This window comes from Mesoplodon densirostris, chromosome 7, assembly GCF_025265405.1.
Source record: "Mesoplodon densirostris isolate mMesDen1 chromosome 7, mMesDen1 primary haplotype, whole genome shotgun sequence".
Classification (NCBI taxonomy): Eukaryota; Metazoa; Chordata; class Mammalia; order Artiodactyla; family Ziphiidae; genus Mesoplodon; species Mesoplodon densirostris.
Window position 1 is genome coordinate 16,356,077 of NC_082667.1, and position 15,393 is coordinate 16,371,469.

The 15,393-nt window shown below is 52.8% G+C and overlaps 1 protein-coding gene across 5 annotated transcripts in view; it reads right to left on the minus strand.

Moving 5' to 3' along the window:
• Nucleotides 1–14,324, minus strand: part of TSPAN18 (tetraspanin 18) — a 187,860-nt gene extending 173,536 nt beyond the window's left edge. For all 5 annotated transcript variants that reach the window (XM_060105395.1, XM_060105396.1, XM_060105392.1 and 2 more), the window contains exon 1: nt 14,034–14,324. The gene's annotated coding sequence lies outside the window, so the exon portion shown is untranslated. The remainder of the gene's footprint in view (nt 1–14,033) is intronic.
• Nucleotides 14,325–15,393: the final 1,069 nt, after the last annotated feature.

Below are 15,393 nucleotides of genomic sequence, written 5' to 3' on the forward strand. Positions count from 1 at the left end.
ATGAAAGAGAGCCGACGTGGCAGGTCACTCCAAGCCCAGGACCCCGTGGGTCCCGCTTGTGCTGTCCCTTTTTCTTCCAGATGAGGAAACTGAGGTTCAATTAGGATAAAAAACTTGCCAAGGTCATGCAGCTTGTGAGGGGCAAAGCCAGGATTTGAAATGTGGGATTCAGAAGTCGGAATTCCCACTTGCTTACAGCCCTACTCGAATGCCACCTGGACTCTACAGCTGCTTTTGGAACTCCTCCTTCTCGAAGAACATTTAACTTTAATCCCGTACATTCCTCCCCAGCAGACATGCACACAACTTTATTTAAATATATTGTTATCATGGGATTCCCTGGTGGCGCAGTGGTTGAGAGTCCGCCTGACAATGCAGGGGACACGGGTTCGTGCCCCGGTCCGGGAAGGTCCCACATGCCGCGGAGCGGCTGGGCCCGTGAGCCATGGCCGCTGAGCCTGCGCGTCCGCAACGGGAGAGGCCACAACAGCGAGAGGCCCGTGTACCGCCAAAAAAAAAAAAATATATATATATATATATATATATATATATATATATATATATATATATAGTTATCATTATTATTGTTTAGCCAAAAAGATTCCTTATTGGTGAGATCTTTTTCTCTTTGCACACAAACACACACATGTACCTCTCCAGCAGGTTTGAATAGACCTTTGTGAGTGGTAGGGATACTTAGAAACAAAACTTGCCCATTATATCAATTCAATTACATAGCAACCACTTTTTTAAGAGCATATTTATTTGAGCTTAGTGTGCAGCGAATCATCAGACATTTTCTTTCTTCAAACTCTTTTGGGAAGAGAAAGTGATCAAGTGAAAGGGAGGAAATGTTATGCGTATCATCCCAGCTATTGAGAATAATGCTGATGGATTTTCCTCTCGCACTTTTAATTTACTTAATACCCCCGCTTCCATGAACAACCATGCCTCGGCTTCCTGAGCGCTTGTCTCCAGAGGGTTCAAGGCTTTCCGGTTGTAGTCCCCGCTGCAGACTCTAAAGGGAGGTTCTAGAGTCAGAGGGGACATGGAGGACAAGCAGCCCCACTCCCCAGTGTGTGGGCGCGATATCAGCGGTCCTCCGCGGACACGAGCGCTAGTTGGAGCCCAAACGGGGTTCGGCTCCAGGTTCTGACTCTCTGGACTCCCAGTCCAGGGCTCTCCCCATCTCTTCAGCTGGGAACGGTAAGGACAGCAACTCAGGGGTTGAGTCTAGTCTGTGGTCCAGCCCTCTTGGTGACCCCGCCCTGCTCCCCCAAATCCCAGGCCTCCTTGAGCCCATCAGGTTCTGAGCTCGGCCCCCGTTGTCCCCATTTGGTCTCTGGGCTCAGAGGAGGGAAGGGTCCCCGGGGACAGCCGCCACGTGTGGCCCCAGCGCTATCCCCTCCACAACGCTAAAACTTCATCTCCTCAGCCTTGCAGAACCTGCAGGCAGTGCCCTCAGAGGTCACTCTGTTTGCCTTGGCTCCGCAGCCTGCTTCCCCAGCAAGAAGCCGCTAGAAAGGAAAATAAAACAACAACAAAAAGCTTTTTGATCTGCCAACGGACGTCCCCGTCCAACCCTGTAGGAAGGTGGAAACCACCCTCTGTAGTGACCTGCTGGCCTCCCTCTCACAAGTGTTCTCCAAAGGGCCCCAGGGTCTTTCAGAGACCCCACCTAGCCCAGGCTCCTGGACCCCATGAGATGAAAGGGTCAAAATGACATCTGTGGGGGCCAAGTGGGGATGGGCAGGGGGCAGGAAGAGGCCAGAGAGGACCAAGCAACTATGGAAGAGAGAAGATGGCCATTGACCCAGCTGGCCACTCCACAGTAGGTGGTCTCCACAGATTGTCTGCTGGGTGGAGCGGCAAGAAAGAGGTGTGTTCCAGAAAAGCAATTCAAGTCGCCCATAGGGAATCAGGCAAAAACATCATGGCTGTCCACGCAGGGATATACTAGGCACCCATCACAAGAGGACGCGGGAAGTAACTGACACGTGAGCTGTGCCTCTCCCCTACCCCATGGTCCACCCTGGAGACCCCCTACAGCTTCAGGGGACAGTTCCGCTCACTCTGGTAGCCCCTACACAAGCACGTCCTTCAGTCTCTTGGCTTGAAGGCAGCCTGGAAGCTTCCAGAAGTTGATGTCCCCAGGAGCAACCCTCAACCAATGAGAGACGGAAGTCGGTGACCACTCGCTGGGTCGATTCTGAGGTGTGCTTCACACAGTCCCTGGGAGGGTCCCCAGTGGGACAGGGCCCCAGGTGCCCACAGCGGGAGGCTGCTCATTAGGGCATGTTTCGTTGGCTCTCCTCCCCTCCCTGCTCACTCACCTCTCTGGAACCAACCTCATCATATATAAACTCTGTGTATCCAGATCCATGCTCAGGGTCTGTTTTTGGAGACCCCCAACTAAACCAAGGCAGAAGTGTCCGTGCTAAGACGGAACAATTGAAAAAATGCAAGATGATGCAGAGTTGAAGGGATGGAACACCGCAGGGTATACGGGAATGGCAGGCACCATGTACACAGCTGTGCTCATTTACTGGGAGAACAACTCAGCAGAGACAGGGGGCTGCTCACACTGGTTGTCTCTCGGTGAGGAGACTGGCTTAAGACTCAGTTTCCATTGAATACACTTTTGATCTATTTCCGTATTCTCTTACTATGTTTACTCTGATTATTTTTTTCTTAGGTCTTTCACCAGTAAAAAGTGATTCATTTCAAAGAGCTTGTGATAACTCCTGGAAAATCAAATAAATGAACTACAGAGAGGGAGAAAATCCCAGAATCGATAATCCCCCTCACTTCCTAGGACCCTCCCACTTCCTTCCCACCTCCTCATACTGTACCCTTGGCCTCCCTCTCAGCCCACAAGCAGGACAATAGGTCCCAATTCCCTTAGGGGTTTGACAGCTGCCATCGAACAGGGGATTAAGGACTGGAGGGGAGCAAAGGGCCAGGTGAGAGGTCTCCAAGACCCCAGATCCTGATTTTCTCCCACTCTGGCTGTTAAGACATGGACTGGCTCCAACAGGGAAGACCCTGGTGTCCCACAGAGGAGCAGAACCAGGGAACAGACCATGTAATGCTGGAGAGCGGGCTTGGGGTTCAGACCTCCTGAGTCTTTAAAGAGGTGATTAAATTAAAATGAGGCTTTTAGGGCAATCTGACTAATGCCCTTCTAAGAAGAGATTTGGACCCCCAGGGGACACCAGAGGTACACGTGCACAGAGGAAAGACCCTGTGAGAACAATGAGAAGGCAGCCTTCTGCAAGCCAGGAAGAGACCTCAGAAGAAACCAAGTCTGCCAACACTTTGATCATGAGCTTCTAGCCTCCAAAACTGAGAAAATAAAATTGACAAGAATTAACTTATTTAGTCCTCACAACAACCCAATAAATTAGGTATTATTTTTGGTCCCATTTTATGGATGAGAAAATGATGAACAAAGAGGTTGAGTAACTTGCCCAAGGCTACGGAGCTGGTGAGTGGTAGAGCTGGGACCGTAAACCATTCTGTTGGATGAGATTAGACTCGTTCAGTGCCTGGCACACTGAAAGTGATCAGTGTGTCAGCTGCGCTCATTACCCAAGTCAGCCTGAAAAAGACTGGTCTACAAAGGGAAAAATGGAGGGAGGCATTTTGTGAGCACCTGAGAGGTGCCTGGGATGGATGAGCAAAGACAGACAGGGTCCCTGTCCTCCAGGGGTTAAGCTAGAGTGGGAGAGATGGAAGTTAAATAATCACACAGACACGTCAACAATTGCCCAATCGTGACTAACTCCTGTTAGGGAGGGGATGGTGGAGCAATCAGAGCCAATAGGTGGGAAGTTTGGCCCACTTGGGAGTCCAGGAGGGCTTCTTGGAGGAGGTGATGGGATCCAAAGGATGAAGAGGAGTTGGGTAGTTAAAGAGGGAGGGGAAGCATTGCAGGAATGAGGGAAGAGCATGCAGAGCAGACCTGTTTGGGTTGGGGCAAGGTGGCTGGTGGGCTGGAGCAGAGGGAGGCAGGCCTGGGTGGGGGAGGGGCAGAGGCTGCAAGAAAGCCTTCTGAACACAGGTGAGAATCTATTGAAGGGCTTCCGAGAGTGAGCAAGGCGGCTAGCACGATCACATTACACGACAGATGTTTTCCCTAACAAAGTGTGTAAGTCGAACTTCAGTAAACTGAATTTTATTTTTAAGGCAGTAGGGAGGAACGGGAATCTGAGCATTAATCTGTCTCTAAATTGGATGAGGATCCTCTGATCCAGCTGTCATTTTCATAGATCCGGCCGCCTCGAGTGAGGTACGCCTGTTAGGTAGTAATACCGGAGGAGGACTGGCCTTCCATGTGTCAGAGTGTGGGCGGGCATCTCTGCTGGTCGAGGCTGTCTGTTCCCCCATACGTCGCAGGGACACCTTATACTGCAAACGTGGCTTTCCCCACGGAGCCACCACACAGCCTGTTTCCTGGTGACCACGACTTTCCAGGCCGCCCTTCCCCATCTCCTCCTCATCCTCCAAGCTTTAACTTGTGCTTACTTCCATGGGGAGGCCTTCGCTGCCCCCGCCCCCACATGTAAGTGCCTTTCATGAGTTTGTCCTGGCACCCCTGGCTCCCCACTGGGTTTGTCTCCATGCTGCCCGCAGTGCCCCCACCTAAGGGCGGTTACGGGTAGAGGCCTTGGTGCATAGCAAGGAAAGATGCGATCCCTAAGAAGCTATGACTAAGAATTCATCATTCATCCCCTCACTCATTCATTCTGCGTGTATGAACGTCTATGAACATGTATTCAGTCCCAGGCACTGAGCTACACACTGCAGGCTCCATGGAGACGGAGACAGACAGGTCTCTGCCCTCATTCCATTGAGGGAAACAGATCATAAATAAAATAATTAGAATAATTCCAACATTCACTGAAAACTTTTAAAGTGCCACATTCAATCCTAAAAGATACATTTATGCATTTTGATCTTATTTTATCTTCATAAAACCTTATGAGGGTGATCATTTCACAAAATATACAAATACTGGATAATTATGTTGTACACCTGAAACTAACATAATGTTTTATGTCAATTATACCTCAATTAAAAAAAAAAAACCTTATGAAGTGAAATGTTGGCACGGGGACTTCCCTGCTGGTCCAGTGGTTAAGAATCCACCTTCCAGTGCAGCAGACACAGGTTCAATCCCTGGTCGGGGAACTAAAATCCCACATGCCACAGGGCAACTAAGCCACCGTGCTGCAACGAAAAGACCCTGCATGCCACAATGAAGAGCCCGCATGCTGCAACCAAGATGCGACACAGCCAAGTAAATAAATAAATTTTTATTTTAAATAAATAAAACGGTGGTACAGAGAAGTTAAGTATCTTGTCAAAGGCCAAACAGAGGCCATGGACTGTGGCTGAACTGGGACTTGAACCCAGGCCCTTATGTTCAGAACTCTTAACCCCGATGGCGTGTTGCCTCTTATGCTTTCAATGCGTGGGGATGAGGTGGTGTATCTGAACCCTCGGCCTCCACAGCTGAGCCTCCAAACCCTCCTGGGCCCCTGTGAGATGGGCGCCAGAGCTGGGAGCCTTGGCTATTTCCTCCTAGGCCCCCTTCTCTTGCAGAAATGTCCAGACGACCTGCCAGGGAAGAGGAACCCAACTTGCCGACATCACAGTGACTTCCGGTGCTAAAGGTGAACCCAGGATAAAGAGCAAGAACCATTCATCTGGAGCAGATATTTTCAGCCTGAGAGGAGATGGAGATGGCAGGCAACTCCAGAAAGACGAGTTGAGAAAAATGTAAATGGTGCCTTTCACGCAGTCCTTTCAAATCCTTACTTCTAGAAAACATCCTATCTGCAGTTGGTTATAATTCACATGCACCCATGTTTCTTAAGCCCACACTAACACCCAGCACCCTTCCAGACCTCCTGGGAGGGAACAAATATGGAAAACAGCATCTGACAAATGTTAGCAGTGGACAAAGTGTGTTTGATGCAGACACTTACTCTTTTGATGCTTATAACTAGGCCACGAGGTGGGTATAAATCCCCACTTTATTGATAAGAAAACTGAAATGTACAGAGATTAACTTACTTGTTACTTACTAGTTGTATAGTTGTGTGACCTTGGGCAAATTACAATACTTAGCCTCTTGGGTTGGTTTTCTTGGCTGTTAAATGGAATGATAACAGTACCCACCTGTTATGGATTGAATGGTGTGCCCCACGTATCCTAACCCCTGGTATGTATGAATGTGACCTTATTTGAAAACAGGGTCTTTGCAGATGTCATCAAGTTCAGATGAGGTCATTAGGCTCTAATCCAATGTGACTGGTGTCCTCATAAGAAGAGGAAAGCTGACCTGGTGCAGCTACAGGGAGAACACCGTGTGATGACAGAGGAAGAGGCTGGAGTGATGTGCCCACGAGTCAAGGAACACCAAGGACTGCCAATAGCCACCAGAAGCAAGGAAGGAAGAACCTTCCCCTAGAGCCCTGCTGACACCTGATTTTGGACTTCCAGCCTCCAGAACTGTGCGAGGATGAATGTCTGTGGTTAGAAGCCCTCGGTTTATGGTACTTGTTACTGCAGCCCTAGGAAACCAACGCCATCACCTCATCGCGCTCTTGAGCTGGTCCACAGCTCTGCCCCAGTGTTTCGGGGGGAGGGACTGCAGAAGCTGAGGTCTGGGGGCGGAGTGAATGAGATGTGTTTTAGGGACCCCACGTGCCTGACTCACAGCCTAACCGGCCTGCCTCCCACCAGCACTTTTCAAAGAAGCCAGGAGCATCCTGGTGCAGCTACAGTCGGAGGCCACTCTCTCCGTGCCCCTAGGAACAAGCATCCACTATGTCAGGGGGCCACGGGCCACCTCTGAATCCCGTCTCGGGGAGCCCAACTCTCTCAAAGACCCCTCCACCCTGGTGTCTAGCCCGCCAGTTATTCCTGTGAGGTCTTTTGCAGGGGACAGTAAATCCCCATTATTCAAGGGGTGCTTGTATTTTGGCTGGAGAAGCACCTCATTCCCCTGGGGGCTAAAAACTCAGACAAGATGAATACCCTGGGCTGGCCCTGCTGGAGAGAGACCTAAATGTCAGGCACCAGGTGGTGGCAGGCTGCCCCCCAGGAGGCTGAGGCACACTCGGCTAGCGACAGTGCTGCAATCTGTCCCAGACGGAGAGGCAGCCACCCGGGAGCGGGGCTCCTCTCGGCAGCACCCTCAGGCCCTGCGCCCACAGTGGTAATTAGACGTGAAAAGACGGGCCTAAATCCAAGGGCCGGGGCTCCAAATTCTTCTCCCATTTCAAGTGGAAGCCATAGTAGTTCAACTATGATGAACTAGAGACCCCAACCCAGGCCACCCAGGACGGGAGCCCAGAGCCTCTCCATCCAAGAGATGGGAGTGACAGGTGTGTGTGCGGGGGCCGGAGGGGGGGCACTTGGAGCCTCTCCTCGGGTGCTGGCCCCTTGCCAAAGGCATCTTTCGTTTCTTACTCAAGTGGGTGAGGAGCGATGTGGCACCTACTAGGTGCCAGGCACCTGATCAGCTTTATAGCTTTCTACATTCTTCCCATTTTGCAGAGGAAAAAACTGAGGCTCAGAGAGATAAACAAGTGTTAAAGTAGAGGTGTCAGGATTTGAAGCTAGGTCTGACCACCTTACTGTTCTCAGAAAAACAGGGCTAGAAACCCTCATCAGGCCCCCTCTCTTTACCTGCCCAACCCCACAAGGAGTGAAAGGGGTCAGCAGGAGACTGCATAGATGGGACAGGAAGCATAGGTAACCTTCTGTGTCATTTGGGGGACACCCCAAGGCTTGAATGCACAGCAGTTCCCAAAATAGTGTATATGGAGCTGAAACTCCTATGGCTTTCACTATGAATATTTAAAACTAAGGCTTCTCATGCCCCTGCACTACTCCCTCAGCTTCCAGATAGTTCCTGCAGCCTCCCTCCAGCCTTCTCTCCCCCTGGCCCTTCCCGCCCTGCCCCATGCACACACAGAAGATGAATACAGAAGCTCTTCCCCATTAGGGCATGGGAGGAGGAGATAGGAGCAGAAGTAGGTGCTGGAGGGTCCTGGAAGAAGTTCTAAGAGCAGTACACTTCAGTAAGGCAAAGGAGGCCATGGGAGCTCTGGGGTGAAGGTCAAGGGTCTGGCTTAGTGCTCTTGCCGTGTGCTCACTGGCCAGCCCCTTGGCCTCTCCGAGCCACCCCCCCTCCAGTGTATTATGGGCACTCTATGATCTGTCCAGAGATCATTTCCATGGACATGGTCTGTAATCTCTAAAGAGCAATGCACATCAGGGATCATTAAGGAAAGGAAGCATCCGTGTTTTAAGGACTATGTGCCAGGTCTATACTAGAAGCTTTAAATGCATCATCTCAATTAATCCTCAAAGTACTCTATCCGGGAAATATAAATGCAGGGAGTTAGTGCTCAGTAAATACCCAGCCTCCCTTACAGCTGGTTTCCAGTTCTGACCAATGGACTGGAGCTGAAGTGATGTGTGTCACCTCCAGGGGACACAGTGGAGCGTTAGTGTGCCTTTTCCTTTTCCATTGCTCTCTTCGCCTTCTGTGGTAACCATGGATGCCACATCATCCTGGAAGTGCAGCTATGAAGATGGTGGAGTCACCATCCGCCTGCGTCCCTGAGTAACTGTGTACAGCAGAGATCCATGTTAGACAAGTGACGTAAGTGAGAATTAAACCCACAGGTTAAGCCACGGAGGGTCTGGGATCATCTGCTGTGGCTGCTGGTATTACTTAGCTTAACACTCTTATTGTTGCTGTTATTCTGCTTTTCACAAATACGGAAACCAAGGCCACATAGCCAGTCAATGGCAGAAACAAGATGCAAGTTCACATCCGTGACTCCAACACACATCCTCTTTCAACTACAACCTTTTGTTGCTGAATAAGACCATCCCCTTCCTGTAAGCAACCTTGTCCCAAAAAACTCCTACCCCTCAGTGTCCCCAGGATGGCTGAGTAATCAATGCAGGGTGAGAAAAGAGAATCTCATAAAGCACTCTGAGCCTGGAAAATGAGCAAAAGCAGGGAGGAGGGGGCCTGATCGCATCTCAGGGAAATCTTTTCTGGGGCTTTGAGCTCACAGGAGGTTTCCATAGGAGAGGAAATATCACAGAGTGGTTTCGAGCAGAGAAGGGAGAATCAGACCAACCTAGGATCCAATTCCAGTCCTACCACTTGCTCCCTTGATTTTTCTGAGCCCTACTTCCTAATCTGTAAAATGGGGACCATATCTGAACCAACTTTGAGGGTGGAGGTGAGATGAAGCATTGTCTAGCTCCTGGTCGATGGTGAGCACTCCCCAAATGTCTGCCATAGTGAAGATCATCACTGGGATGGCTCAGAGAACAGCCTTTGCTGGAGGGAGATGAGGCCGAGGTGCAGCCAGAGGCTGCCCTGCCAGGATGGCTGACACAGCCCAGACAGCAGACCTGGCCCAGCTCACAGCCCTGCAAAAGACCGAGGGGCAGAACACACAGAGAGAAGCGGGGCCAGCCAGACATAGTGTGATGCAGCAGAGGAGCCAGATTATCTATTTTAAAGTCGAAAGTGTCTTCTAGGAGGATGGCCTTTTATTTGGGTGAATCTGGGAGTTGTTTATCAGCTTAAACTCATTATCTGCACATATGGTCTTCGTACTATAGTTAAGGGTGGGAAACAAAGGATGGAAGGGAAAGGATGGGCATATACTAGCTGATGAAATATCATCCCTCAAGTGCCAGTAACCAGGATATGTTCAGTGACGTCACATTGGGCTTCCTGCCACAAGGACGGGGCTATCATGAGAATACTCACAAGATTTTAACTCTGGAGTCCCTCAGTGAGGCAGGGAAAGGAAGAAAAAAAAAAAGAAAAGCAATTTGTTTTATTCACCCTTGTCTTCCATCTCAAAAGCAGACACACACAGACACACACACACACACACATGCACACACACACTGTGCCCAAAAATATCAGAGCTGGAAAGGATCAACGTTGATCCCTCCCTCCCATTTCACAATAAGAGTATTAGTAATAATAATAATAATGACAATGATGACTGTGAATATTTGTTGAACATTTACTACCTGCTGTGCACTGTGCTAAGTGTTTCACATGTTTTATCTCGTTGACATTTCACAACACTCTGATACAGTATAATTAGTCCCATTTCACAGATCAGGAAACTGAGGCACCAGAGGTTGAATGGCCTAAGGTTACACAGCTAGTAAGTAGAAGAAAGCTGACATTCAAACCCAGGCAGCCTAACTGCCTCACAATGCTGCGTCTAGAGAAATAGGGAAACTGAGGCTCAGAGAGGGGTGGTGAGTCACTCGAGGTCCCACAGCTCCATGTATAACAGAATTGGGGCTAGAACACAAGTCTCCTTACTCCTGGTCCAGCTGGTCCAGTGACCTTTCCACTCCATCCTGTTGCCAATCAGTATGTACACACACACATAGGACTAGTGAACACGCTGTTGCTCATCTCCAAGTTGTTCAGTTACTAATTAAACCAGCAGTCTTGGGTACAAACAAGGGGCAAGGGCTGGACCTTAAGGTAACAAATGCTGAGATGAAAGAACTGCTTTGCCAGCTGCAAACACTGGGACCCATCTCCCTCTCCCTCTCTCTCTTTTTTTTTTTTTTTTTTTTTTTTTGCGGTACGCGGGCTTCTCACTGATGTGGCCTCTCCCGTTGCAGAGCACAGGCTCCGGATGTGCAGGCTCAGAGGCAATGGCTCACGGGCCTAGCTGCTCCGCGGCATGTGGGATCTTCCCGGACCGGGGCACGAACCCGTGTCCCCTGCATTGGCAGGCGGACTCTCAACCACTGCGCCACCAGGGAAGCCCTCCCTCTCTTTTTAATGAGTGTTACATTATCTGCTCACAACCCCACCCCCCAGTCAGAGCACTGATGAGGGTCCAAGGTGGCAGCCCGTGCGGCAGGAGGAGCCCAGGCTGGCGGGTTACTTAGCAGCATCAGGTTGCAAAAATACCCCATCAAGCGATCATCTGCTCTGGGGGACTAAAGTGCTGGTTTCCAAGGCCCCCTCCCTTTGCTGTGTCCCAGCTGAGCTTGAACAAATGTTCCTGATTTTCCTTCGCAATGGCTGATGAAATAGACCAGAAGAGCCGCCCTCTGGAAAGAGGGGTCCCTAAGAGGGGCAGTCCAGCCATGACTCTCTGCTCTTAGCAGGAAAGAGGAGGGAGTAAAAGCTGCACAGGCCTTCAGAGAAAGGTAACATGCAAGCTTGCAGACAGACATGGGGATCCCAGCAGGAACTGATCACCAACATCACCCTCTCCATCCCCAAACAGCAGTCTGATGGAGGACAGGCACCTGGTTCACTTTGCCCTGTCAGGGCGGAGCGGGCAAGACGGCCAGGAGCGGTGCCCCCCACTGGACAGAAGGCAGAGCAGAGCTGCCTAGCGCCCTAAAATGTTAGACTCTCCTGACTTTAAGTTTCAAGCCTCCGCCTCCTCCACCGCCACCCCGGCCCCAGACCATTAAAAAGCCACTAATTCAGGGAGCTGTTTCCAGGCTGACAGGGCAGTTTTTAAAGGAGGAGGGGGGTACTTCCTGGATCAGCCCAAGGTGTCCTAACTCCAACTCCAGATGAACTGATGCTTCTAGAAAGTGGCCTGGAACTTTCACTGATATACCGCCATTTCAGCCTCAGGCTGGGTAAAGATACGCCAAGGGTCTGCCATTTGAATGGATCTGGGGACCGGACGACCAGGAGACACAGTGCCCAAGACCTGAAATTTTGCTGAATCAGAGACCTTGGAGTTTGCCTGGAAGCAGTCTGAGTCCACACATGATACTCCACATCCAAACAGGGACATCAGCAGTCCCAGGGGTCTCAATGCCCTCCCATCTTCGGGGTAGGTTGGGTGTGAGTGGGGTGCAGGGAGCACGGGTAGAACGCAGAGCCGCCAGCCCTCTGGGGGCCCCTTGCTCACTCCCAGTTTCCAAGGGCAGGGCTGTTCCAGGCAGGCTTCCCTCCCCAGAAAAACTAGAGTCATTCAAAACAAAACAAAACAACAAAACAACTCCTTTTGTTTTCTGGCTCCATGGAATGTCTTGAAGACAAATGCAGAGACAGCGGGCTTCTCCACCCTTTCCTCTGTCTCCTCCCTACTCGTCTGTCCTCTCCTATTCAAAATAAAAACCATGCTGATCTTTCTCTACAGCAACTTTGTCCTCGAGCAATTTGAGAGCATCCAACAAAAACATTTGCTACACTGAAAGCAAGAACCTCAGCTTTCTTTCAGGGACTACCCTTTTCCATCACCTTTGCAGGGGACTCTGGGGACATGAGAGGGGGGAGGGGGGCTGCCCAGTGAGCCCACATTGGCATCCACGAGAAAGATGAAAACTTCCGCCAGCCACTATGAGGCCACTGCACATTCTTAGATTTGCTCATTTGTACTCACTTGGGGTGCAGGGAAGAGGGAGGGAATTAGAGAGAAAGATGAAGCCACAGGGCTTCAGGGTCCCTACAATGTCGAACAGCCCACACATGACAAAGATGATGCTCTTCATAGATGCCAGCAGCCGTCTGGCTCCCTGAGGCCTTGGCACAGACCCACAGACTCAACACACAGGGGCCCTGAGGTCCCACAAGGGGACACGTGGCAGGTTTCCACCAATAATTGTGAAATGACCACATGAAAGTGGCCTGTGGCCTCCAGACCCCAAGAGGAGGGGCTCTTGTTGACTAAGAAATTTATCACTTGAAACTGGACTGCTAAAGTCTTTAAGGGCCCCCATCAACCCCACCCTGTGCCTCCCAGTTTATTTGTGCCCAGAGAGGGGATTCACCCCAAGACCCTCAACCCACCCACACCAGAAAGGGATCTGGCCAGATCCAGGGAACAAAGGTACAACTTTTACAAAAAGGGTGCATTCAGCGGTTTGGGTTTCAGACCCCAAAGAAACCTCAGAAAGTTAATGCTCCCATACACTTACTCCACACCAATTCGCTGTTAATGTAAAGTTCCCCTCCTTTTTGTTTTTCAGGGGGTGACTTTTTATTCACCCATACATCCTGCCAGCTCCCCCAAGAAAAACCAGCTCCTGAGAGCCAAGCTTTCCAATACACAGCGCAGTTATAACTGGGGGCATCCCAGCCTCACACTCCGACCCTCTGCCCCATTCCGGCTGCGGTGGGGTGCTCCTCAGGGCTGGCCCCTCGCGTGTTGGGGGTTGGTCTGCGGTTGTCGGTCCTGGATTTCAGTGCATTTGTCTCGCAGGAACCAGAACTCGCCTTCCTGTGGGTGAAACGGCCAGGGAAGGGCGCCCCCTCGCGGGAGCAAACTCACCTCAATCCAGCCGGGACTCAAAGCCGGCGCGAACCCACCCGTGCCCGCCAACCCTCCAAGCGGACTCCCGCTGCGCCCCCCGAATCTGTACGTGCTCGAGCCTCGGATCCAACGAGCACCCAACGGAGTCTCTGCTTCCCCAAACCGCACACACCGAGTACGGAATAAAGGGGGCCCTGAAGGAAAGCGTGGCGCCCCCGCCCCGCCCCGCTTCCAGGGACTCCGAAGGCGACCCGCCTCAGTGGCCCAGCTGGGCCCGGCAATCCTCACGGCCTGGATCCTCGCTCCTAATCCTTAGTCCCTACCTGCCCCCCTACAGAGTGGCATGGCGCGCACCGCCTCCCTCAGGACGCAGCCCTCGCCAAGACCCCGACTTGTAACCACACCTGCCACCCCCGCCATTCTGCTGCCCACCCCCCCCACCAGTCACCCGCCCAGAGCGCCGAGCAGCGCTGCACCTGTCCCGGGGGAAGCCTCTGGCCCTTGGCGGATTCGGGGCAGGGATGGGGGCGAGCACGTCTCCCCCGCCCCTTCCCCAGCCTAGCCGAAGTAGAACTTGAACATCCTGGGATCCCCCCATTCCACCCCCACCCCCACCGTGCCCAACAGTCGCCCGGGGGTAGGCGGGAAGCGCGCTTGGGTCCCCAAGTCCCCCGGGGCGCGGCGGCGGGGCGCATGGAGGGCACTGAGGTGCGGAACCCCTACCTTCCAGCGGCAGTGGCCGGATCCCGCGCCAACTCCCGTCGGCGGCCGCGGGGGAAACTTTCCCCGGGCGGAGAAGCGCACTCGCAACTTGCTCGGCACCGGCTGCCTTCCCGGCGGTGGCGGCGGCGGCGCGTCCGGGGACCTGCTGGCGAGAGGCGGCGGCGGCGCTCGCTCGGGGCTCGGAGCTGGGGCTGGGGCTCGGGCTCGGGCGGCCTCGCGCGGCTCCGCGGTGGATCGCTAGGCGCTGCGTCCGCCCCGCAGCCTGGAGCCCCCGAGACGCCGGCGGCAGCTGCAGCCGCCCGCCCGCCGGCCCCACCTCCCCGCCACCGCTCCGTCCCTCCCTCCCTCTCCCCCGCGCTCCCTCCCCTCCCCAAACCTCCTCCCCATCAGTCTCCAGTCGCCGCCGCCGCCGCCGCCGCCGCTGCCTTGGCGGCCGACGTGAAGGCACGTCTCCTCCGGCGAGCTGCCCCACTTGCCCCCTCCCGGGCTTGGTCCAGCAATCAGGCCTCGCTCCGGGGGCCCCTAGGGCCACCCTCTGCCCTTCTCCCCTTCTGTCACCCCTGCCCTCCTCCCCACTCTGCTCACAGGCCCTCGCTTCGTCTGAATTCAGGAGATCCGTAGTGGGAGTGGGGAGCTGGGCACGCTAGACCGGAGTATTTATTCCGGGGAAACTTCCATGCTGCCCCCCGACCTCCGTGGCCGGACCGTAGGGCTGGCGGGTTGGGATGATCCCCCATCCGGACCTCGCTCCTCATCTTCCCGCTGCCCTGGAAGGACCTGTTGAAAGCCAGGGGGATTCACCCTCCCTGGGCTGCTTTGGACCGATGCTGTTAATAGAGGCGACTGGAGGGGTTGCAGCAAGAGGTGGGGGGCGCGGGGGTGCCCACCCCAGACCAGATGCAAACGACTTGATTGCAAGAGGCCAGACCTGTGTCTCCATCTCAGGGCTTATCTTCTCATCTTTGTACCACTGCCTCAGCCACAGGCCCCCTCCCCAGCCACTGACACATGACTTCACCAAGACATTTAACCTCTGAACCTCTTCTGTGAAGTAGCTACCCACCGCCTGCCCCAGACAAAATGGGCAAGCAAGCAGATCAAAGCAGACAGCCCAAGTGAAAGTTCTCTCTAACCCCCCAGGGGAGAGGGGCTCAGATTGCCCACTCCTTGTCCCTGGGCAACAATTTTTTGAGTCCCAGCTCTGAAGATTCCACACCCGGTGCCTGCCTGCCAGGACATTCAAACACACACGAGCTCTGCAGGAGGCCCCTTTGTCAACTGATTCGCACTGAGGAGTGAGTGACTGATAGGAGCTGAACCTACTCCAGTCTTGGATAGGAATGTTGGTGATGTCAGGCCA